Source organism: Leopardus geoffroyi, chromosome D2 (genome assembly GCF_018350155.1).
Source record: "Leopardus geoffroyi isolate Oge1 chromosome D2, O.geoffroyi_Oge1_pat1.0, whole genome shotgun sequence".
NCBI classification, from domain to species: Eukaryota; Metazoa; Chordata; class Mammalia; order Carnivora; family Felidae; genus Leopardus; species Leopardus geoffroyi.
The window spans coordinates 64,049,718-64,076,530 of record NC_059334.1 but is presented as its reverse complement, the minus strand read 5'-3'; positions in this window follow the sequence as shown (position 1 = coordinate 64,076,530).

The window sequence follows — 26,813 nt, the reverse complement described above, 5'->3', positions numbered from 1 at the left end:
TTATGGGTTCAAGGACAAAATGCACACAGATCAGGTGAAACATACAATTAGAATTTCAAGATGGAGCAGAGGCCATGGTGTTCACCCCTCAGCAGACTTCTTGTGGACTTTGAGTTCGGCCACAGAGGAATCTGTGACCAGGAATTGATCAGGCTCACACGACCTGTGTTTCTCAAAAGACATCTCAGAGTTTCTATATTCTGGACACTCCTGGCAGCTTTAGTTACACAGAATATTGATTTGGCTATTAGTGGGAAGAGAAGGTCTGTAAGGCTCATAAGTTGTAATAAAACAAAAGCCACAGTAAGGATATGGCCACAAGGAGGTTACAATCTAAAACGATGGTTGGGAGAGAGAATGTAGGGTAACTTTGAGAAAGAAGGGAGGAAGCATGGAAGGGCATTAGGAAATGGAGAAGATAATGAATAAGTTCACAGTGGGTGTTGCGACAAACTGAATAAAGAAATCTTTTGGTTTGACCAAAAGAGAATTCATGGAATCATTGAAAAAAAATATATGGAAGGAATTATCTAGCCACTCCCACATTAGGGGATAAAATCCCTTGATATTAGTGTTTCTCAACCAGGGACAATTTTGCTCCCCGGGGGATTTTGGGAATGCCTGAAGTGGTTTTGGCTCTTGCAACTGGAGAGGTGCTACCAGCACATAAGAAAACAAGACAAAACAAAACAAAACAAAAGTTACACAACACACAGGTGAGACCCCACAAGAGTGAATTATCTGACCCAAAATGTTAGTAGTGCTGTGGTTGAGAATTGCTTCTTTATTTTTTTAATGTTTATTTTTATGTTTATTTATTATTTGGAGAGAGAGAGAGAGTGCAAGAGAACGTGCATGTGCATTGGGGAGCGGCAGAGAGAGAGGGCGAGAGAAAGGCTCCTCACTGTGACTGCAGAGCCCGGCTTGGGGCTTGAACTCAGGAACCTCTGAGATCATGACCTGGACTGAAATCAAGAGTCAGATGTTTAAGCGACTGAGCCACCCAGGCACCCCAAGAATCCCTGCTTTCAATAAAGATAGGGCCACTTTTGCAGTCTGGAATCAATGCTTTAAACATGATTAATAAGTTCTTTTATCAAAGGCAATTTTCCATGGCTCATTCTGCTTTCCATGGAAGTTGTACAGATTTTTTTCAATCCCTTATGTGATGGTGTTGAGGCACATCTACTCTCACCAGCTTGATCTTTGAAGCCTTAAAATGCAGCTTGGTTCAACGCTAATCCATGTGTAAATGTCTTTAAAACTGTTCCCATTTGGATTATTTTCTGCCCTTTTCTATGATTTAGATTTTTTGACCTTGTGCAGATTGGTGTTTTGACTTCTAGAGAAATGAGCTTCTAGTCCTGCTTATGAGTCTTTCTCTTCCTTCAGTTTGAGCTTTTTCTGGTGCCCTGAGTTTTATCACTCTCAAGTGGTATTCATGGCAGTCAATTAAATGAGGGAAAACCCTCTAATTTTGGTATTTTCAGTGTGCAATCAGGTTTCTGAATATTTGATGGCCCCTGTGTACATCTTCAGGTATTAACTTCATGCCAAACATAGTTTTAACAGCTAAAATTATGAAAATAGCCCTTAGATTACTAACACTTGGCTTGAAGATGAAGTGAATCAGAAGAAAACAAGAGAATTGGAATCAAAAGCATTGTTTCTAAGAAAGCAGAAGAAGTAACGTTCTTACCATCATATCAGGGGAAAGATATCGGCACAAACAGTAGACATTGGCATCTCATTTTCTCTGGGATTTGAATAAGTCGCTGCATACTTGAAGTTTACTTAACCTTGAATCTTTAGTTTGGAAATCAGTGGATAACTCAGTTGAACCTTTTGGGTGACCCTGTGTGCCCATCGTGGATCTGATTTGAATGGAACATTATTACGGAAAAATCTGCCCTTTTCCAACTGTTTCAAATGCCAGTGGCATCTGAGACTTCTTCTATAAGGGGACATTAATGTCTTTTTCTGACATTTTTCCTCATGACTGACATTCACCAGAAATTTCTCCTCAGCCATTGGTTTCATTAACATTATTATTGCTTTTGCTTGGCGCTCTTCCCTCTCTCTAATCCTGTAAAAATCAGAGGGTGTTTTTTTTAAAAGATAAAATTCTCTTTCTCAGGCACATGCTTACCACACAAGAAACCCACAGGAACACAGGCTATTGTAGATGGAGCAGATAAGAGAATGTGCTCCCAAACTCCAGGCAGAGGAAGATGTTTACAGTGATAGCCTGTACTTCTCACTAATGTCCCAGAACAGGAGAGAAAGAGAACATGCTTTCGCCTCTGTACAGTAACTGTCCCTTGTTCTGAGGACGACAAAGGGCCATCTCATGGACATCACATCCACCCTTTCTATAGCCTATAAGGAAAGCAGCAATACACAGTTAACTAAAGGTACGTCTAGAAAGGTTCACGAGAGCACAACGAAAGGATATTGTAGTGCTTTCTTCACTGGTCTCTTCGAGTACAGGCATATGTGAGCAATTTTATGCAAGCCTGTCTGCATACAGAAATGAGTGCATCTCACTTTTTTGTTCTTCACAGTAGATCCTGAATTTTAGGATTTATGAGCTGTCAGAATTTCAATAAGTGAAAATGTCATCTTATCTCTAATGATATATTTGATTAAGCTGTGCGGATATGTAATAGAGATTCTTCAAAAGTTTATTGAGACCAATGAGTATGTAAAATTCTTTCTGTATTGGTAACCAGCATTTATGGAATCCCTCCTACAGACATCAGACACTCTGTTGAGCGTTCTACATATGTTATTTAATTCTCCTGTGTCTTAGAATTACATGTTCACCCAATCACTCCTTTCAAGACAAACCTATTTTCCCGTCCCCTTGAGGTCAGGTGGGACCATGGGACTGTTATGGTCAATAAAATGTGGGCAGGACTAATACACGTGATTTTCAGAGCTTGCCTTTAATATCTGTCACATACTCCTTTGCACATGTGCTCTTTTTTTTTTTTTTTTTTTTTTTTTTTTTCTTCCTTGGTTGACTGGATAGAGAAGATCCGGGGGAGGATTCTAAGGCCCATGAGGGGACTGGACTCTGTGAAGCCACTCAAGGAAGGTGGTGGTGATGATACTAACTGATGAGTTTTTACGAGAAATAAATAATGCTAGGCTACAGAGATACCATTGCCGTGTCTACAGAAGCTAAATTCTTTAACCTGATACAGCAAAGTTAACTGTAAAAAGGGTGCTGCTGTAAGACAAGACTGAAATATGTGATTGTTGCCTTGTAGGTTGGGTGATAGGCAGGAAGGAGAGCGATGATAGAGGTTAAAGGATGGGAACTCATGTCATTCAATGGCAAAATATTTGGTGTAACTATCTCCTGTAGTAGCATAGAAGGCAAACCACATACCTAACAAGCCAACAGCTAGTACGCGTCCGATGCTAAAGGCTGATCTGATAAGGCTTTGCGAGGAAGAGACGAATGTGGGAAAGACCTGGCTGGTTTGTGAGTAGAAATGAAAGGGAATCGAGAGTCAGAAAGCAGCTGCCTTGTTTCCAGAAAACCATCCGCTTTAGACACAATAAGAGGTGGAACATTAAAAGGTGTCAAGTGTCAGTGGTCCACTAAAACTCAGATGAGTAAAACGTCTAAGGAGAACTATTAAATTAGGAGTGTGGCTTCTCATTCAAGCCTGGCAGCCACCATTATCTTGAAAGAGAAGGGGACAATAATAAAGGAAAAATAAAGGAAAATAAATACTAAGGGAAAGGATAAAATAAAAGAGACCTGAAACTTAGTTTAAAAGAAATAGGAGGGGGAGTTTGGCATGTGGAATTGGCTGTAATCAAAAGATCACGTGCACATAACTAACAACCACAATGAGATCAGCACCTATTAGAAAGGGTGCAATGAAAAAGGCTGATTATACTAAGCGCTGCAAGGATGTGCAGGGCCTGGGACTCTCATATACTGCTGCTGGTAATGTAAGAGGAGGTAACCACCTTGGCAATCACTTTGGAATTTCTTAAAAAGTTAAACATGCACCTACAATCTGATCCAATCATTCTGCCCGTAGGCATTTATCTAAGAGAAAAGGAGGCATGTGGCCATCCCATGGCTTCTAACAAAAGTTCATAAAATGGAAATAACCTAAAATGTCTATCAGTGGATGAATAAACAAGTATCAGAGAAGTATGCTCAATACAGAAGATAGATAATAAACAGTAAATATATATATATATATATATATATATATATATATATACACACATATATGCAGTGTTATGAGTTGAAGTGTGTCCTCCAAAATTCATCAGTTGTAGTCAAAATGAAGGAAGACAGTAACTCAGAATGTGACCTTATTTGATATGGAGTATACACAGAGGTTAACAAATTAAAGTAAGGTCATTAGGATGGGTCCTAATCCAATTGGGCTGGTATCCTTATAGTAAGGAAACACTTGGACGCAGACATGTATGGAACAGAGACCACATGAAGACAAAGAGAAGATGGCAAAGAAACCAGTGAATTCTCTGCTTTCCCTTTTTAATTTTCCAAATGACAGTATCCCTCTGGTTAGTTTGTTCCTATTCTTCCATCATATATTAGGTGTGTGAAGAGAAAGGAAACAGGTTGTCTTTGAGAATCAGAGGTATTGGGGTGCATGGGTGGCTCAGTCGGTTAAGCATCTGACTTTGGCTCAGGTCATGATCTCACAGCTCATGAGTTGGAGCCCCGCGTCGGGCTCTGTGCTCACAGCTCAGAGCCTGGAGCCTGCTTTGGATTCTGTGTCTCCCTCTCTCTCTGCCCCTAACCCACTCACATTCTGTCTCTGTCTCTCTCAAAAATAAACAAATATAGAAAGAAAGAAAGAAAGAAAGAAAGAAAGAAAGAAAGAAAGAAAGAAAGAAAGAAAGAAAATCAGAGGTATTAAACCAAGAAGAGATACATCTATGAGCGGAAGGATGTCACTCATTACACAGAAATGAGGCTGGACAATGCCTGGATGGAGCTTTGGGGTGGCAGTAAGAATGATCTATGCATGGGAAGAGCATAGCTGAGACATTGTTCTCATCTCTCCACACCCTTAATCTCCTCTTGGGCTACAATGTCTTTGCATGTTGCCTTATAGGTGGTGAGACAATGTAACTCAGGTATGGGTTAAGGAATATCAGTAAAATAATAAATAACACTTCTAATAATGCGCTCCAAAAATCTCTTTCAGATCCCTTACAGCATTTCTCTCTTCTCCTCTCCTGCCTTCTCCTCTCCTTTCCCCTCCTCCACTTTGTCTAGACAGATAGAGGGGATAGAGGGGATCCAGTGAAGAATTGCAGGACTTTGGGAGGAGAAGAATTTCTAGAGTAGATGGAAGGAGCCCAAATCCAGAGCCACTGCTTCCAAGAGCCAAGAAAAACTGTCCATTCTAAGACACTCATAATGGAATTTATGGGAACTATAAGTATATATATATATATATATATATATATATATATATATATATATGTATTTGGTTAAGCGAAGAGTTTTCAGGGTTTATCTGTTAATGAAGTAACTGGTATTACCCTGACTCATATGCTTTCCGATAATCTAGAAAGTTAACAATAGCAGCAGCCTTATAGGGTAGTCTCTGAAAGATTACAAAATTGCTTGTTTGTACAGTAAATTAGTTAACATGTGGTGGATTAATCATGTCTTGGTGGTTTAGTTTTAGCCCCAGAATAAATTTCTTCAATCTTTATTCTGGGGCTAAAACTAAACCACACATTGTGCAAACTGCACATTGTGTCATTGTGCAAACACATGGAAAGGGGATCTTCCTGAGCCATGACAGGAGTATACATTTGATCGGTCAATACTGTGTGCACACATGCATGTGCGTGTGCACACACACACACATACACACACACACAATTCATATGAAATTATTTCTGCAACCATGTGACCAATCACAGTGATTCAAATGAGTTAACAATGAGGGGAAATCACCAACGTCAGAAAAACATTAGTTGACTCGTATCCATGCCCATTATACAGCAAGTATAATGGACTGTGAACATGAAGAAAAAGGGGAGGGAAAGTCACTGCAGTGTTAAATGGCAGTTGCTATAGAATATGTCTGAACAGAAAAATTACTAATGAGGTGGCCCAGGTCTCAAACCAGCTACCAAATGCCAAGTATAAGTGAAATAGCACTGCAGAGCAGGGATGCAGTGACAACACAACCCCAGCCAACAGACTCACAAGACCGTAAAGACAGCTGAATGGGCAAAGTGGGTTACCCAGGGGTGGAAGTGTTAGAAGATCATAGTTCACAACGTGCATTAGCGTCCTAATGAAAAACCTAATCCCAAACTACTTGCCTTGTGATTATTTCCCAGGATGACTAATCACAGAGGAAATTAAGAAATGAAATGCATTAGAATTAGCATCATTATAGAAATCAAAGTGTACTTGTTTAAGGGGTGGAAAGTAACAGCCAGAAGAGATTTTTTACCAGGAGTGTGCATAGATTGACTACTTTTTTTTTTCTTTTGAATGTTGGAGTTATATTCAATTTTACTGACAGTATATTATGATCAGACAGTATTGGATCTTTCCTTTCTATTCAGTCATGATGAGATGCTGACCATATGTGTGAACAATGGGCCACTGGTAACAAATGGCCCCAACATCACAGGAGAGAAGAAAACAGAGATCTATGATTCTACTTCTCAGGAGGTATTCAACAAAGCCTGATTTTAGTCATTGCAGAAGGACCAGTGGGTATATGTATGGTCTGTGCTTGCCTTTATAAGGTAATTCAGCCATAATTACGAGATCATGAACAACCTGTTAGGGTTTTATTGGGCCTTCCTCTCCCTCCCTCCCTGCTTTCTTTCCTTCTTAATAGATGTGGCATATATTGCAGTTAATCTTAAAAATACCTTAAATGATCAGAGGCGTTGTTTTACAAAAATGAAAATGCTTTATATAGTTCCAGAACAAGAAGAAACAACCTAAGACACTCAGATAGTACAAGAAACAAACAAACAAAATTAGAGGCTTTCTCCCTCTCCTCCACAGCAGCTTCCTCCCTTCCCATTCTCCTCCTCCATTCTTACCTTTCTCCACTCTCCCCTCACGTGGCTTTGTTACTTCCACTCTCTGTTCTTTTGGTGGTTCCAGAGACTAACCTAGGCAGTTTCTACTTCTTAGCAGGGGGTTTTATCCTCTTTTAATTTAACTTCTTTTTGGGGGCTAAGCTTTCCTCAAATTCCCCCCAGACTAGGTCTTTTTTTTTTTTTTTTTTTTTTTTTTTTTTTTTTGCCTTTAAATGGTCTTTTGATTATACCTTCTTAAGATGCAGAGAATGTCTCCCCTTAGGCCCAGTGTTGCTCTTTCTGCCCTCCTGGCACTGCAAAGGCAGCTGGTGGGGTGAGATAGGCTGTGTTTTATGCAAATCTGGGGTAAGTCCCAACTCGGCCATGAATTCCCTGTCCTTAGGCAAATTCCTTCACCTCTGAACCTCTACTTTCTCAGCTATAAAACCAGGTCAATGACATCTGCTCCTCAACTGAATATTACAGAATATAAGTGAATGACCTAAACACATGCTGTGGCATAATGTAGTGTCCCCCCAAATAGATACTAACTTCTCGGCAACCTGAGCCTTTCTTCTCAACTTTGCTATTAAGAGCCAGCATACAGGTTTTTAAAACATTTTTCCTTTTTCTTCTCTTCACATCCTAGTTAATCAGTTGGGGATTCTTCTCTCTATGTTGCCTTAGATTTAGATTAAGACTCTTCCAGGCCCAGGATGGTTGGTAAAAACAACTTCCCTCTATTTGCCTGCCTAACAAGGATGAATGACTCTATCTCTGTGGTTTATGTTGAATGCCCGATAATGCATCTCCAAGAGAAGCACTTAGCAAGAATACCCATAAATATAGCTATAATGTTTATTCAAACTACTCTATTTGCAAGGCCAAGTATACAAATGAATGATGAAAACAGACAAAATGTGTCACTAAAATTAGCCTGCACTGTTTGTGAGGTGGGTAATAGTAATACAGTGTGTTGTCTCTTAACAGCCTGTGTTCCAAAGAGCTTTAGTTATGTAAGAAAGATTTATTATAAGAACAAGAAATTTATTCTCTTCTATCCTAATGTGATGTCTGCTGGTTGGGGAATGCAGGTCACAAAGATATATTGCTCAAAGAGCGCGCTGGGGAAGGCCCTTTGCCTCCAAAACCTTGACATTTGAATATTACATAAAGTCGATTTATATTCCTTAATCATACAAAAACATAGAATCTCTTTCCTTTAGCGCCATCACAATCATGTCCTATAGAAATGGAATAGAACTCAGAAGTTATTTACCATTAACAAGAGAAAATAAAAGGGAAGAGAATCGTTGTCTGATCATGAAAGAGCAACTCAACTTAATCCATATCGATTCCAGAGCTGGATGGAGGATAAATGCTTGAGACACAAGAACGCTGATTTTTGCCTCAACAGAAGGAAGGAAGGAAAGGAACAGACTAAAAATATTAACTACCCATTATGTATGAACAGCTGTACCTAAAATATTCATATTTTATCTCATTCATTTATCTTTACAAGTTGTCATTTTACACTTGAGTAAAAGAACAGACCAGAGATATTTATGGGGCTTGTGGTGGCCACTCAGCTAGTGAAGAGCCTAACTGACATTCATCTCCATTTATGATTGATTCTAAAACACTTCCCATTCTACCATTCTGTGTCTATAACCTCAGAGAACACTTCCACACCTCAAGCTGCTGAAAAGTGCAATCAGTGACCAAATGGGTAAACACTCTCAATCACCAGAAATGGGTGTCCAGAGCCTGTAGGAGCAGAGCATCAAAGAGAAGTTCCTACAACGGGTGGGGGTTGGACTTCCACTTTAGTTTACTATCTTTATTTTTATGTCCCTCTCTCTTCCTGCCACCATTCTTGTGGTCAGCCTGTTGGAAGTTACAGCTGCATCCTTTTTTTAAGACAGCAACAAGAGCAGTTGCTTCTACTCTCTGTCCTGGTTAACGATTAGTCCTTCACATTTAGGATATTGATATTTGCATATCATTCATGGCTGCATTTAATCCTTAACACTTACCTCAAAGGTTGTTTCCTTGTCCCATTTTTTTCTAGGTAAGGAAAGCTCATTTCACGAAGGAAAGACTCTTGTGTGGGGACAAATAGCTGAGACATTTGTAAGCTGGGATTCCAATCCGGATCCGTCAAACTCAGCCTCCAAGATCTCAACATTCTTTGGAAAAGAAATTTATAGTAGAAACAAGAAAATCAACCCTTTCTATGTGAGGGATTTACCTCAACATTTTTCTTGCACAAGTTAACTTAGAGGATGATAGAAGTGCTGAACCTAGCCCTGGATTTTAGGCATGAGATTAGTCTTATTCATTCTCTTCTTGCTTAACTATCCACAAGAACTCTCCTTTTTCATTCGTCAACTTGTCAAGCTTCCTCTTTGTCTACCAGGGGAAATATGACAGGGAGTTAACACCTTGTATCTGTCCATCAAGCTAAACAAATTGGCTGCAACTATTGAAGGAAAACAATGGACTTGTCTACCCCTATACAAATCCTTATCACCCTCTTTATCTTTGAGGGGATGGGCGTCACTGCTGCATGCAACTTCATTTATATTTGGTTCCTCAATGCCTAAGCAAATGCATAAACACATGAATAAGTAAATGAACAAATAAGTAAATAATCATAACCTCAGAACGTTTTCTTTGTTTTTATCCCCAAACTTGCCTTGCTGAAAGGAAAGCCACAGGACAACTTGCAAATGCATGGAAACTTCTGTTTGATCCTCACACTCCCTAAGATTGCAGAGAGAGGTAAGCCAATGCACCACAGCTCAGGCTCACATAGACCCACTTAGAGGAGAGCAACGTTTAAACAGGGGGTCTTTTTTATGGGGGTCTTCGTAGTCTCTTTCAACCCTCTTGCTGCCTTCCTCTCATTTCAAACAGAGAGGTCTGGGAAAGGATCTCTCACCTGCTCTTCTAGCTTTAGAGTAGAGTGCAGGTTGGTTCAAATCTAACAAAACTGTGCATCTGAAACACTTTTATGACCTCATACTGAATGATGTTTACCTCTTACTTGTTTGCCTTCAAGTTAACTATTAACTTTCTATATAGAAATGGGCTAGGACCCTATACTAAATAAACTTGCTATAAATTAAATGTATCTTCTCCGTTATTCTAATATGTCTTCCCTCTCACCTCTTAGTCTATGTGTCTTAGCTAGTAACCCAAAAGGTAGCAGATGATACTCATGCATTAGAATAATTCAATGAGAATTTACTAAAGAGACTAATTACAAATATGTGGGCAGAGTTTAGGGAAATCACAGGGAACAGTAACATTTTGTGCCACCTCGGTCACTTCTAGGCAAAAGGGGAGAAGGGAGGAAGTGGTAATGAATGCCAAAAGGAGAGAGAGTGGGAAGCGGGTCCATAAAAGAAGCTGTGTTCTCTGCCAGAGGAAAGCTACCAATTACAGTCTCAAAAGGAGAAGGAAGATGCTTCTCCAATTTACTCTTCTTCCTTCTGGTCTCTTCCTGGAGCTCTTCTTTGGACAAAAGCCATAAGAGGCTGGAAGGCAAAGGAGCTCATTAGTGTAATCCAAACAAATCAGCCTCTTGGAGTAGAGTGGTAGATAAAAAAAAAAAGGGTGGAGAGTGAATGTGGAGGGGCCAACAAGATGTCCATCACACTCATCTTCAAACTATACCCAGCGGCTCCACACTTCCCTGGAACCCTTACTGTACTACTGGAACAAAGACCTGTCTCTCCCCTCTACTGCAGATTAAGTGTGATTTCACCGCCTAATTGCTTTTGTTTCATATTTGGCTGATTTTCCTATTAGATTATGCCCTCCTGGAAGGGCTGGGGCTACATCTAATTTCTCAGGAAGTCTGGTGTTGGCCAATCAGGGAGCAGACTGTTGAGGTCTAATGTAATGTGAAATCATCAAAACCTGTATAAACTTTACTTAGAGTGTATAAATGAAATGTCAATGGATTTAAGCAAATTGACCAAAGTCTCTCACAGGGAATGAAGTTGATAAAACACTTAGACTTATTCCAGATTTAATGCATTTAGGTTTTGTGGCTTTAGTTTGCAACCGGGACATCTCTCTCTCTCTCTCTCAAAAACACACACACAATTTGGGCATTATCTCTCTGGGTTAAGATAATTTTTGGAAAGGCAATGTTCATCTTCTCCAAGAATTCACGTGGGAGAGGTTGATATTCTACATGAATGTAGCAGGAAATAATAATATCCTGCCTTTTATTTTGAGTCTCCCTACCGTCTCACTCCCTCTAAATCACCGTGTAATCAATCTGAAGCAGCAACATGCAACAGCATTAAAATTAGGGATGTTTGGAGAGGGAATTAGTCTACTCACTCATTATTCTTGATTAATAGAAAATTATCCTGCTAACATTTACTGTGCTATTCATTTGTTATTTGGAAGTGATTAGCTACAAATAGCAGTTAAGAACAAGCCAGTTTTGGAGTTTCAGCTACAGCTGTAATTACCTCTGCAGTACCTCTTCCTTCAAACACGCCTTCTTCCCTCGAGCATAGCTCATACCCTTCCCTAAACACCACCTCCTCTCAGATATTAGCTTTTTCTGTCTCTCAGCCAGTGTGAAATCAGCTCTGCCCACATTCTCCCCCTTTATGAAGACCTGAAAATCATCAGGGAAGGTTAGATTATGGCCCAGAGCTGGGAAAGCTCGGGGTGCAGATGATTCTGTTTCCCAGATTTCCCCATGACCTGCTTACATCTTCAGTCTTCAGCACATTTCTCATTTACCAGTGTTTCTCCAAGAAGGAAACTGAGGGCCCCAGGTCAGCCAGGGACCTAGCCCCACTGGTAGGCTCTGTGATCTCTGCACACCTTCCTTACTTTCCCTTTTAAACACCCCACACCTGGACATTTCTTTTCTGTTCCTCAGGGTGTGCTCATGATTACCAGTGTTCCCCTGGGCTTTTCTGGTTGTTCACTTTGAATTCTTCTGTTTAAATTTCCACTTTTTTGCATTTTGCTTCTGGTGGGGAACTATCACCTCACTGGTGGTTACTTAAGAGAAAATGAATAATTTACCCTCAGGTGTTAACAATGACTGAAAATTGGCTTGCTAAGGTGTTAATAATCCTGAGATATATACATTTTGTCACTTTTAGGGCCCTAACTAGTAATTCTCAGCCCAAACTACTCATTATTATCATCTCAGGAGCTTTTTGAAACTTTCAAAGCCTGGGCCTCATGTCAGAGTCTCTCCCAGTAAGTCGGGTGGAGGCTAAAGCTAAGAGTTGGCTCTTGTTGGGATTTCAGGAATTCCCCACCAGATAATGAGGGAATTGTTATTATCCAGTTCATCTGGCCAATATAGTGCATTTAAATTCATAGTTTGTTAGGTGCTAGGTCTTTCTTCTAAGTCTAAACCTTTTGCCTACTTTTTCCATTCGACACATTTTTAGAACCTGTTCTAAATCATTCAGAGTGAAGGTATCCCACTCCAGAACTCTGCATTAGATTCTGCAGAGATCCACATTTTAACAAATTCTTGTGACAGATGAACACACACTCAAGTTGAGAACCGCTCCTGGTGTTAGGCAGAGCTAAGGCCCAGATCTACCAAAATTACAAACTGATTTGATTGTGAGTTTCCCTTTCCTTTATTTTTTTCTTTTCTTTTCTTTTTTTTTTTTTTTTAGTTATCTTGCAGTGGACCATTGATCCCAGCCATAAAAATATACACTCCAAGTGCAACTTTGACTTATGTTAGAGAATATGATTTAATAGGACACAATCAATGAATTGTTTGATATGACATTTACATTGCCTTATGTTCAGGTATGTTTATTCAACCTGTCATTGAACTCAACATGCACCTGGCGCCATCCAGCATGAGTCAATGCATGGCAATGAACACGGACAGACTCAGTTCCCTCAGGGAGCTTAGAGCCTAGTCTCCTCAGGGAGGATGTTGTGCACTCAACTAGCACAAGGCAGAAGACAACAGGTGATAAAGTCAAGATCTGAAACAAGAATAAGCAGGAGTATATTCTTTTCATTTTTTAATTTTTCATATTTGAGAGACAGACACAGCATGAGCCAGGGAGGGGCAGAGAGATTGGAGACAGAATCTGAAGCAGGCTCCAGGCTCTGACCTGTCAGCACAGAGCCTGATGCGGGGCTTGAACTCACAAGCAGTGAGATCATGACCTGAGCTGAAGTCGGGTGCCTAACCGACTGAGCCACCCAGGCGCCCCAAAGCAGGAGTATATTCTGAAAGACCTCCTGTAAAGGAGATAGTATATGAGTTGAATGTGGCAGAATGGGCTAGTTTACACTGGGGGCTTAGCACCCAAAGCAGATTGATGTTAACCAGGATGAGCCTTGGCTTGTATTATTCCCCCTCCTCAAGGGGCTTTCACACAGCAGGTCTCTCTGGTGAATGCTTGTTTATCCTCCAAAGCCTTGCTCTCCCTCCATCTCCTCCATGAGGTCTCCTTGCTGCCCTTAGGGCTGAGATCATCATCTCTCCTTTGTTCCACTACTTCGTTTGTGACTGCTGCTATGCTAGAAGCATCATGCCAATCATTTGTAGGAATGATTTATTTAAATAACTGACTCCACTAGATTGTGACCAACTTGGTAGCAGAAAACATGACGTATTCATCTTTGAGTGTCCAACGCTTAGCAGACCATCTGGCAGATAGAAGGTGTATAATACATGTTTGCTGATTTAACAATTATATTGCAGTGATTAATAACCTAACTGACCAGTTTGTATCCTGACTCTACAGCTTGATATCTATGTGACATTCATACAGTTATTTAATCTTTCTGTGTCTCCGTTTCCTTATCAGTTAAATGGGGACAAAAGAACTTTCTGATACTATTTAAAATACTATTTTGAAATACCAAATGTCACTACTGCTGATACAAGGATACAATGACTTAATACAGCAAAGTGTACAGGTGTGGGCCTGGGGCATTACAAGTGTTCAATAAATATTTACTAATATTTTTATTAGTACTAAAATTGGATAGATCTTTCTTCCCTACATCATTCTCCTTGGAATTCATTTTATTCCACTATGGCAGGGGAAGTGCTTGGGCAAGTGGCTGGTCATAAATGCATCTGTGACATCTTATTTTGATATAGGACTCCCATTCTCAGCACTTAAACCTTTTATGGATATTGCTTTGCATCACTACATGGCATTAGCAACTGACATAGAGAGGTCTCAGGTATTGTCACAAGTCACCCAGTGAGAAAGCAGAACAGACAGATCAGACGTTACATGTTTAGGTCAATGCCTCCCGCTCCCCTACTAAGGACTGAGAGTTTTGCACAACGGGTCCTACCTTCTAAACTACATGCTTCCCAAACCCTGAGGTCAATTTCAACTTTCTACCCTAAATAATGGAGTTTCTCTCAGCCTGAGATATTGTGCAAGTTTTAAAAAATTTCCTCTTCTGCTGAAGAAGAGCTTTCAAGCAAACTATCATAAGCTCTCTTACAGATGGCACTGATCAGTCCACCAGCTTCCACCTCTAAAGCAGTGACTCTCTACCTGGAGTGTTTTTGCCTCTACTTGGGGACTTTTGGCAAAATCTGGAGACGTGTTTGGTTATCACAGCTGGTGGGTGCAACTGGCAGCTAGTGTGTACAAGCCAGGGATGCTAAACGTCCTTCACAGGCAGTACAGCCCTGACAACAAATAATTATGCTGACAAAATATCAATAATACCAAGGTCAAGAAATTATGCTCTAGAGGCAGGTTCCTACCTGAGCATGAGTTTAAAGAAATGGTATAAATTTTAAACATCCCATATGCTGGCTCAGCTTCGGGTAGTAAAACCTACAAGAGGAAAAGACTAAACAAAGTGAAAGGTGAGGACAACATAGAAGGGCACAAAGACCTGCTTGGGACAATAGCGTGGACTCCAATTTGATGCATTGAGCTTTCTTTGTTCCAGCAACCCAATTTACTGCCTTTCTCTGACAACAGACATGCTGCACAGTCATATGACCATTGGCTCCTATGGTGATGATACCCAGCAAGAAGAGTGAGCCTTAAGAGCAGCTCTGTGGATTCTGTGGTCTGACCCACTGCCCTTCAATGAGGCTAAATTCCCTTTGTGACTCTCAGTTGGCAAGGATTGGGGTACTGGGAGCAGAAGCCTCATTTTATTCATTTTACCCTCCAGTTTTCTTTAAAATTGCACACGTCATATTGGAGGGCCCCAGGTGAGAAGAAAAGAAGCAGGCATCAAATTGGATAAAATAATAAAGCAACTGGAGTCACAACCCCTTTCCTCCCCAGCTGCCTTCCTGCAATATTCACTTCGTTTTCTGCCTATAAAGCAAAATCATCTGATGGTCCCTGAACCATTCCAACTTAACATGCATGTCACACTTTAGTAATTATTGGCCATAATTGCAAATAAACCATCCTATATTTTTATAAGGAGATTATTTCAGCCTTCTAATCCCAAAGCCAATGAGTTGCCCTAGAGTTATGTAGATAGTTTGTGTTCATGCATTGATATTTCTAAGGAATTTGTTAAGAGGAAATGATAGAATGTTTTGTTTTTGCAGCTAACTCCTTCTTAATACCCCAATTTTATAATATTTAAGATTTACTCCATTTAAAAACTTATTCAACCCAAAATGAATTACTACTTCTCAGATATATTCAAATTTGATTCTGGAATTTTGGTTTTAATAGATCAGTGAAGGTATGAATTTCCATAAATAAATGATGATCTTTCTCTATCAAGATATATCTTCCTCGTTAACTTACCTAGTGTTTTGTAATTCAGTTTCATGGCTACATTTTTGGAGGTTTCATCTGCTGAAAGGTTTGCAGATGTTTAAATGTATTCCCTTCCTACGAAATTGTTTTCCTGCTGGGTTACTGGGAGCAGTCTCAGTGGAGAGAACCATGAGCCAGTGGAGTCCAGAGGCCATTGCAAATATGCTATTTCCCACTGTTATTTAAGGTTAACTCATTTGCTCCTCAATGTCTTTCAAATCCCAGCACCAAAAGCCTGTGCTGCTGAGTACAGTCAGAGACACAAGACAAACAACCCTGCAACACACCAATTAAAAAAGAACAGCATTAAAAAAAGCATTGTTTAAAACATGGAGATAACCTCTCTTTAGCAACGATTTGTTTTTTGGTTCAAACATATAGACGAAGGATGTCTTAGTTAAGAATTTTTTATGTACTGTAAGTGGAAAAGACCAGCTCATATTTTCCTAATCAAAGAAATGGAAAATGATGACTTCTAAAAGTGACCCCGTTAAAACTTAAACAGTTCATGCCATTCCTTGGCTCAAAATGATCCAATGGCTTCCTAACACTTTCGGAGTAAGACAGACTAGGAGAGCTTGTTGTAACCATCATCTCTCTGATCTCACCACCTCTTAACCCCTTTCCTCACTTACTCTCTTCCACGCCTGTAGGGAAGCTCCTGCACTGGTACTCACTGTTCCCTCTGCCTGGAAGGCCCTTCCTCATTACTTCAAGTCCATTCCCTTCACTTCACTGAAATGTCATCTTCTCACTGAGATTTTAACTAGTCAGCTAATCATAATTGAACTTCCAGCCATGACGCTTCCTACCACACTTTATTTTTCTCTTAGCACTTATCACTATCTATCATACCGTGTACTTTAAACACCTATTCTCCTTATTTTGTATTTCCCACACTTGCATATAAGCTTTGTTAGGGCAGAGGTCTGGGGAAACGGTTGGCAGAATATTCCAAAGGCAGAGGAGAGGGTGAGTAGACTCCAATTGCCTGGGTGCAGCTCGTGGGTCCACTGATGGTCAAGTCCTTTTGATGAAAGAGGTTAATCTAGGATTCACAAAGGGCTAGGAAGCTATTAGAAACTTTGAGATCTTCTATTGATTCATAGGTCTTCTTTTTGTGTCATTCATCTTACCATTTCTGGAGATTCACTTTCATTGATTCAATTTGTAACCACTGAGTTCCATTACCACAATTCCAGACAAGAACTCCACTAGTTCTCTAAACCTCAAAATTTCTGTAAGAGAGAATTTGATTGGCCAATACTGGGTTAAGGTGCACCCCACCTCTTAGTGGCCAATGAATGGTAGTCAAAAGAAGGGGACCACATAAGGCAACAACAGAGCTATAAGAGGTTCATACCTATGGATGTGGGGCAGAGTTTATTTCTTAGATTTTGAGGTATTTTCCAAACTCATACTTGTATCCTTTCATTAATATATAAAAACACAAAGAACAAATAAAGATAAGTACAACAGGAAATGGAGATGGCTGTCTCTATTCTGGCCTTATTTAAATGAACAGAACCTGTTTTGGGAAAAAAAATCCAACTCTGTATAGACACACCCGATACGGTTACAATCTCACAGAACCATAACTATTACTGGCCACAGTAGTAACTCTACTCTTAAGAGAGTATTTTTCAGCTTTCTGTGTGTGTGTGTGTGTGTGTGTGTGTGTGTGTGTGTGTGTGTGCCCTTTCTCCCTTAATGCTCAGGAACTTCATGGACACTTCCCATGACCTTCTCATAACCATATTAGCCACTTAATGGAAAAGTAAATGACAAGGAACTATTAAGATTTAAGTAAAACCGGGGCGCCTGGGTGGCGCAGTCGGTTAAGCGTCCGACTTCAGCCAGGTCACGATCTCACGGTCCGGGAGTTCGAGCCCCGCGTCGGGCTCTGGGCTGATGGCTCAGAGCCTGGAGCCTGTTTCCGATTCTGTGTCTCCCTCTCTCTCTGCCCCTCCCCCGTTCATGCTCTGTCTCTCTCTGTCCCAAAAATAAATAAACGTTGAAAAAAAAAAAAAATTTAAAAAAAAAAAAAAAAAAAAAAGTTTTAAGTAAAACCTTCAAGAAATTTTATGCTTTCGAAATCACAACAGTATCTATATACAGTTAAACAACAGTATGTCCATGAATGAGAATAACTTCTTTTGTTAGCAGACATTATTTTGCAGATTTCCGACAATAGATATGCTAGTCCTTGGGGTCAATGATGAATGGGTTGGGAGCTATAGGGCTATACCTACAGACTTCAGACCTTAAAAAGTTTGTTCTCCCCTTCATTGAACCAATATGTATTTACATACATATTCTTTGCTGGGTACTATGCTAGTGGTACACTAGAGAGACACCATCTCTGCCTACAGTGTCATACATGATTTCCCATCATTTGCTGGTACTCTTAGGTCCTTGGATGATAATAATAAATAAGTATTTGAGCACTTATTGAATAGCAAGTTCCGTCATCTCATTTAATTATTCACAAAATGTCATGAAGAGGAAATAATTATATTTTTGTTCCATAGAGAAGAATGTGTCCAAATGATTTGACCAAATTTTAAAGCTCATAAATGATGCAGCCAGAACTTAGAGCTCCAACACTCTCAAAGGAAGCAGGCAATTAGGTAAAGAGAATATTAAAATACAAAGCAATAAATTTTCTAATATAGGATTTGACAAAGTTTTATGGGAAATCATAGAATACAGTGACAATCTGTCAGTCCCTGCAATAGATAGGACCAGGGATGGGAGGACATTGGGAGGCAGAATTGGGTTCAGGCTCAGTCTCTTCACTAATAATTTATGTCATTTACTCAATCACTGAACTTTCTGTTGTTTTCATCAGAAAACTGGAAATAGCAGCACATACATTCCATCTTTTGTTCTGGTAAATACCTGATAAATGATTAATGCCAAATATATGCCAGATATATACTATAAGACCATACATGGAAATTATGCATTATGTATACATTCAATGTTATTAATCTCCTTCCTTATTTTTTGTCTTTCCTAACCACCTCTGAATGTGTAAAAGTAAGAATTAGGTAAAACCTGTCTTTTCTATTTCAAGAACATGTGTTTCATTTCGGTGTCTGTGAGACAAAAAGCAGTTTTGACTCATTTCTGTGTCATGGCTGTCTCTAGTTCACTGGTCTATAACAGTCATAAATATCACTTTGGCTGGGTGCCCTGGAGTCATAAGAAGTGAGGGGCTAATTTTAGGTCTTGACTACTCTGTTGGTAACAAATGCCTTAATTGGCAATCAATGTGTGTAAGGCCATTTAGGAAAGAATGAATGGGCTATACGTGGACACCAGCAGCTCATACATTGGGATCATAGAGAACTCTAAGAATCTGGTGTTAGAGTGTGTTTTACACTTCCTGCTCACCTTGCTGAAAGGAGAGCTACATTTTTACAGAATAGGTGAATAACTCTGCCAGTTTTGACACTGCCATCATCCCCAACTTAGTTATTTCTTACTAAAGACATAGTGGGTCGTACCCTGGAAGAGTTCTGGGGTGCTGGTTAAGCTCTATGTGATTGGGTAATTCATTACCATCTCTGGGCTTCATTTTCTCCCTTCACAAATGGACAAGATATGTATTGCGGCATACTTGGTCTGTCCTAGTTGAGAAAGCTTGTGTACAAAAATGAATCAGGACATTCATACATGGACAATTTTCTACATGTGGAAGACATGCTGGATCTAGGCATATATTTATATTGGCATTTTCTTGTTAATTAATTTTCTCTTATTTTCTATTTTTTGGTCAGGGGGAGCTGCATTGTACTGAAGAAGAAGGGAAGCGGTTTTAAACAAAAGGGGACAGGTATAACTTGGTATGAAAATCTTTTAAGTTTTAGAGAAAAGGAGAGGAGGGTACAAGATTTCAAGAGAACTAGGAATTTTGATGATTGTGTTAATGTTTTTGTCCCTGTCTATAATTACTTGGCAAGTCTTCAAGGAACGTATCTTGGGGTCTAGGCTAGGTGTTATGAGGAGAAAAACAGATCTCTGTCCCTTTCTCTCCTCAAGGGATTCAGATGCTATCTAGCTTGAGAAGTGGAACAGAGCTGCCAAGGTAAACAAATCATTTCCCCCATGAGGCAGTGTATTCTCAAACCTGGTAAGTTACACGGACATTGGGTTCAGATGTAGGAGATATGGGGTGACAAGGCAAAGAGTCTGAGCAAATCTAGGCATTGGAGAAAAGTAAGTATGATTTAGCTTGTCAACAGTTGAGGAGAGGGAACTTGCCTTCCAAGTTGAGGAGTAAGGTGAGCCAAAATGCACGATTAGATAATCACGGTTGGATAAATTCTTGTTATGAAATAGTAGACAATGAAATGAAAAGGTGTGTATTAGTTACCTTGGAGATGTTTTTCAACATCAGATTGTAAGACATTCAACTGGGAATCAATGAGAGTTACTTATGATTGGGGCTGCAACAGGTGAGCCCTAGGTGTGAAGCACCCAGTGATGTGGCCTTCAGCACTATTCCTCCAACCCACCCTCTTCTTTCCTCTCTATCTTCATTTAGACAAGGCTGATGAACATGGCCAGAACTTGCCTTTAGGAGAATTTGAAAGTAGGCCATTTGCCATTGGCCCATTTACCAGGTCTACCAGGTCTACCAGGTTTATAGGGGCCTTTGAGCACTACCCCATATCCCTACCCTTTTTCACCTATTGAATTTCAACCAAGCTGATCTGTCCTGAAGCTCCCATTTGGCCTCCCACTCTGCTCCCTAAAACTCTAGTTGGCTAACCTGATAAAATGATTGAGTTCATGGCTAGTAATAAATTCAAAAGCAAAAGATCTCACACTTTTTAAACACTGGATGTCAAGTTTGATTCTGGTCACTAGAAGTAGTCCCTTTGCACATATCCAAAGGAGTGATCCTAATAGTAAGAAATGGCTGGAAGGGACGGAGGACCTGAGAGAGTATGCCATCTTTCAGCTTTACCTGAGGCTGAACACAACTGGTGCTGTGCTCATGCTACATCAGCTTGGACATCTTTCCCACAACTGTCTCCCTATCAAAAACACTACTCCCTTTCAAAGGTCAACTAAAATATCACCACCCCTGAAAAGCCTTCTCCAATCCTCCTTTATAAGAGCAACACCTAAAATTAATTGGCTACTCATTCTTCATATCATCCTTAATAAAAGTGCTTTTCTTATCATCTTCAATTTATAAGGGAGAAAGCCAAGGGTTAGAGCGGTTAAGGACTTGTTCAAAGTTGCAGAAATTAGTGAGTGATTAGAGATGTTAGCTCAAAACTCTCAACCAACTAATCCACTAAAATTTAATTTCTTCCCCCTCTATTCCCTTTTAAGCATGTTGTTGTGTCTTTATTGTGATAGCAACTAGCAGTGTGTGCTTTGTACCATGGTAAGGTGTATATACGTCACAGTCTTCTTCAATAAATTATTAATTCTTTGAGTTTAAAGGCCATATATGACTCATCATTTTATCATCCATAGCACCCAGTGCGTGTCTGATGAGAATAATGTGCTTAACAAATTTTATTTGAATTATAGAAAACAAGAGACAAGAAAGTGTGTTAAAATTAATTTTGTTTTTTAATTTTTTCCACTTTTACCTGGTGTGTGTGTGTGTGTGTGTGTGTATGTATTTATGTGAAGTTCAAGGAAAACTTACCAGCCTAAGTTCATGTTGGATGCCTATTGTTTTGCTCCTTATGAATGGTGTAAAGGTAGGAAATATAGCAGAAATGGGCACAAGAAAGCCACTGTTATTATTTTCCAGAGGGAAAAACCTCAAAATATCTATAGGCTATGTCCACAGAACTCCCAGAGAACAAAGCCAATGAAATTTCTAATATGCATTCCTAACAGAATCCCCTCCACATTTATTATTTGGTGTAAATTGTTTGGTAATGTTTTTTTTTTCCAGCTTTATCCCTTCTGGCTTCAGCTTTTAGATAAAAAGCATTTCATATTCCTGGCTGCAATAGCTCCCAGCAAGTGGTAGGGATTTTAGAAGGGTTTTATCTTCCCTTTCTCTTTCTCTAGCAGTGTGGACTATGCAGATGGGCTTTTTATGATCAAAAACTTCCTAGTCCAGGACCAAGGGAGTGGTGGTCTTCTTCAGAACTCAATGAAGAAAAATAACCTTCAAAGGAGGTGTTAGGTATTTTCTTGGTCCAAAGTGCCAATACAGACAAATAGTTACCTTGTAGGAGAAAACCCAGAGCTAGACACTATTTAAGAGCCTCTTTGTTGAATATTAGGGTGATTCCATAACATCCTTTAGTTGGAAAAGTTGTTCTGAATTTGCTTCTAGAAGTATAATTTCCCTGCTTTCCTCAATAATTCTCTCTCTATTCCTTAAAAAGTATAGCATTTGTCCATAGCCCATTGGAGATTCTCAGATTAGTTGTAGCCACAGTTTGTTTCTCCTTAGCAGGTAACCTATGCACCCAACATGTGTCATCTTCCAGAGAGAGTAAAATGGAGTCCCAAATCAGCTTTTTATTTGTAGTACGCTCTGTCTCTGTCAAATTCACAACTTATGCATCCTTGGCTCATGTATCTCAGGCTAATAAACAACAGGGAGATGGTTTAGTGTACAGAATCTGAGGTCAAACAACTTGAATAAAATCCTAGCTCTGCAGTGTTGGCTTCATAAGATTAGACGAGTGCCCTGACCTCATTGAGTCCAATTTTATAAAATCGGTACAATAGTGCCTACCTCATGCAGTTTTTGTGAGGATTAAATGAAATGATGGCTATGAAGGCACTTAGCATAATACTTAGATAAATGTGAGCTATCTGACAGTGTTTTTATTATAACAATCAAGTTCTTTCCATCACCAGGTCAAAGTGAAGAAGCAGCATGGGTTGGGTTCAGTTCCTCAACTTACCACATATCAGATAAACGGGCTCAGACAAGTTTGTCAATATCAACAAAACTCAGTTTCTTATCTTTCCATCTGTAAAGTTAGGCTAACGATAGTAATTATTTCATTGGGCAGTTGTAAGCATTACATACTAATGTGTTGTAGACTCTAAATCTAAAGTTCTGGATTGAAAGCGAGAGATGGCTAATGTCCGGGAAAAGACAAGAGCCCTGAATAAGGGTCTTTGCCCCATATTTATTTATTAGGATCAGAAGGCTTACAAAGATGGTGATGGACATGCACAAAGGGACAATGAATCTGTGAACATTAACTTGTGGACGTGAGGGAAAGGGAGTCTTGAGGATATTTGTGGCTAGGGGTTTGGGTTAATACAAAACAAAATCCAGGCGCTAGGCAGTTGGGAGGCAGGTTGTTTACCACGGACATGAGGCAGCACCTCTGTTTACCTTAGCTAGCCTAGAGGATGAGACAGGTAGGGGAAATAACCTCAGGGTTGACAAGACACCTTTTTTTTGTTAACCATCTCCGCTCTGGGCTGCTTTGCCTGCAGTGCAGCGGTCTATAGTCCAATTTCACCAATTTACCCAACCTGGCCCTATTCTCCTATGAAAGCAACTTTTCTGCCATCGTACTAAATTGGGGGTGCTTCCACCCTAAATATCTAATCTTGTTTATTTCATATACCTGTGTATTGGGTACCTTTGTGCCGTACCTATTTTAGGCCTTTGCCTCTCCCTATTTTGGGGACTCTGCACTCCGTCTCTATTTTGGGGTGCCTGTGCACCTCCATAATCCTGGCACCTTTGTGCCTCCCTATTCTCGGGGTGTCTTTGCACCTCCCTATTCTTGGAGTGCCAATCTGGTTTACCCAAACTCAGGTGTGAGCATTTTATGACTTTGTATTTCTTTATGCCTTGTCAACCCATTGGTGTAAGCCCTGGGGATTCCTAAGCTTATCCCCCACACTAATGAAAATAAAATCCTTAGCATAGAATTTGGCTATAGTAATACACTTAATAAATAAATATTATCATTAAAAATATAGTAAGATATGAGCATTATTATTATTACCAGTCAATTGTATGCTTTTTGAAACAAGAACAAACTTCCTTAGAGCGTCTATTCTCAGTTCTCCTTAACCATTCAAGCAATTTCAGCCAACCCAGATGCCAAGTTTCTAAAGCAGCACACCAGGTGGCATTATTTTGCCACAGGGAACAAGATGCCAGTGTGCCAGCAGAGTGGCCAGCCATTTGGCTGAGAAGAATATTATCATAGAAATTCACAACTGTGCTTCTCAGTCCTGGGACTTGTTCTCTCTCCTCCCTTCCTCACTCACTGGGTCCATGGGCATTCATTATTAATAGCAAGAACTTTGATCCTAGGTTTAAATAATCCCCATTAGGCTTTCTTCCCCAGAGTTTTTAGTTTCTCTTGGTCTCTCTCTCTCTCTCTCTCTTTCCTTGAGATTTATTGGGGAGGACAGGTACCCTACTCTGACAACAACCCTGTAGTAGGCACCTCTTGTTTGTTCCATGCCACAAATCAGAATAAGAGAGAGAAAAGCCATTTGTACTCACTCTCTCTCTTCCCCCTCCTATCCTATTCTCTTGTCAACAAACATCTGACCACCTCCACTACAATGTGTACAAACCTATGTAATTCTTTTTTCTCAAATCCCCTCTTCCCTGGATGCTGTGACAGGAAGTTCTTCTGCTTAACCTCCTTCCTCTTTGGCTATTCCTTCTCAGTTTTTCTTACAAGCTCCTCTGTCCCATCCTAGGGAGATTTCCTCAAAGCTCTACTTTTTCTTCACAAATGTATGCTTTCCCCAGGGCACCTTATCTCTACAAGTAGGTCCACCCATTTTCTCAAGCCAGTAATCTGGGCAGCATCACTGAATTCTTATGCTTGTTCATCAAGATGAACCTCCCCACAAGAAATCATGAAGTTCTGCTGAGTTTTCTGCCTTATCATTTCTTGAATCCACATACATTTCTTTTCCGTACTCCCGTTACCCCAATTCAAACCCCATACCAGTTACTTGAATTACTACAGTAGCTTCTGAACGTATCCCACCATTGCCAAACTTGTTCCACATCCTTCATATTCATTGTCTGCTGTACAGCCAAGATGATCTTTCTACAATGCAATTGTGATCATGTCAGAGCACCATTTAAGACCTGCTGATAGTTTCCTTGCCTCTCTAACCTTTGTCTATTTCAAGCCCCATTCTCTACCCATAATGGATGGTGTCCATGTCCCAGCCAGCTAGGTCAACTTTTTCATACATACCCACTTTTGTTTTGAGAGAAAGACAGAGAGAGCTGGGGAGAGTGGCGGGGGGGGGGGGGTGGGGAGAGAGAGAGAGAGACAGTCTTAAGTGGGTTCCGCATTCATGCAGAGCCCCGTGTGGGACTCAATCCCATGACCCTGGGATCATGACCTGAGCCAAAATCAAGAGTCAGACACTTAACAAACTGAGCCACCCAGGCACCCCTTGCTCTTCTTTAAAAATCTCCATTTCCTTACCTCCACACACAGCATAATTACTCAACCTCTAAGTTTGGGCGGAAGAGTGACTTTCTCCAGAAAGCCTTCCCCATGCACCCAAGTTTGGATCTGGTAACTTTCCTATGTGTTCACTAAATTGCCTCCTGAGAGCATTATATTGTAATTGCCAATATACTTTCTGTGTCCTTCCCTATGTAATCATTCATGGCCAACAGACGAAGAGCAACTGTATCACTCATATTCATCCACTTGTCCCCCACATTGTGACTGGTTCCTGCTCAGTAAAGGAAAGAGGGACGAAGAAAAGGAAGTGGCAGAAGAAATGTAAAAATTTCACAAATAGGAAGTAGAGAGGGAGGCTGTAACAACCTGCCAGCACAGAATACCTCCAAAGACATAATTTATTGGTATCTAAGTGAGTTTTATGCCTGGAAATTCACTGTTGCTTGCTTTACTTTATCACTGCCATCTTTTGATTTTTTTTTTTTTCCTGTGTGTGTTTAATTGCCTACTGGCTTCTTTACTCCAAACAGGTAAATAGATTTGCAGTTGAAAAAAAAAATGAAATTTCAAGCATATCTGTAAACAACCATTAAATGCACTTTTGTTTACAGAAAATAGCCTGAGCCTTCCCCCACTCACAGTATTTGTATTCTTGGATGCTTTTTTCAACACGAGCACTGTCCAAACTCTAAACAAAATGTTCTAATTATCCTGTGCTTATGTCTCAAAAAGCACTAACTCCTACCTGTTAAAGGGCAATTATATCCTATTAGCATGAGTGTCTTCACTTTGAATCACTGTTTTTTTTTATTTAGTCCCTAATTACGAAATTGAGGAGGAAAAAAATCCACCTCACAAAAAGCTGACAACAAAATGAATGAGAATATAGCCATCCTCCAGAAATGAAAACAGATCGTCATAAAGATGATCACTGACCAAAGTTAGCTGCTTTGGTGTATTTAATTTGACAAAGGTTCTGATGAAGAGTGACAATTCTGATGATAATTATGGTGACAATAAGGATGATGAGATCAGTGTCCAGGTGGCAGGCTCCTGTAGCATGTGAGGCAGGTTGACAGGCCTTTTCAGATGGATCATCTTTAACTAACCACTGTCATAGGCTCAGAAGGTAGATACCATTACGTTCGCATTATCATTTCTATTTTATAGGTAAGAAGGTTAAATTTCAAAAATGTTAACTAATTTGCCAAAGACCCTGCAGTTAATTGAGTGGGTGGGCCAGAATTCAAGTTCGGGCTCCTTAACGCAAAAGACCTGTGACTGACCCCCCACCAAAGAAATTGTCAGAGTGAGATTAATAATCCTGAAGCTTTATCATCTTTTGTTTAGGTTTGCCCACCTTGGCAGGCCATCCTACTCACTTTCTATCTGGTATTTTCCTCACTGTGAGGAAAGAAATTAGCAGTTTCCACTTATTGCTTTCTTATCTCAAGTATTCTTTGTTTAAAAATCCAAACATGATTTTTTCAGAAGTCATTTTATCAGATGGCATTTTTAATACATAATAAACATT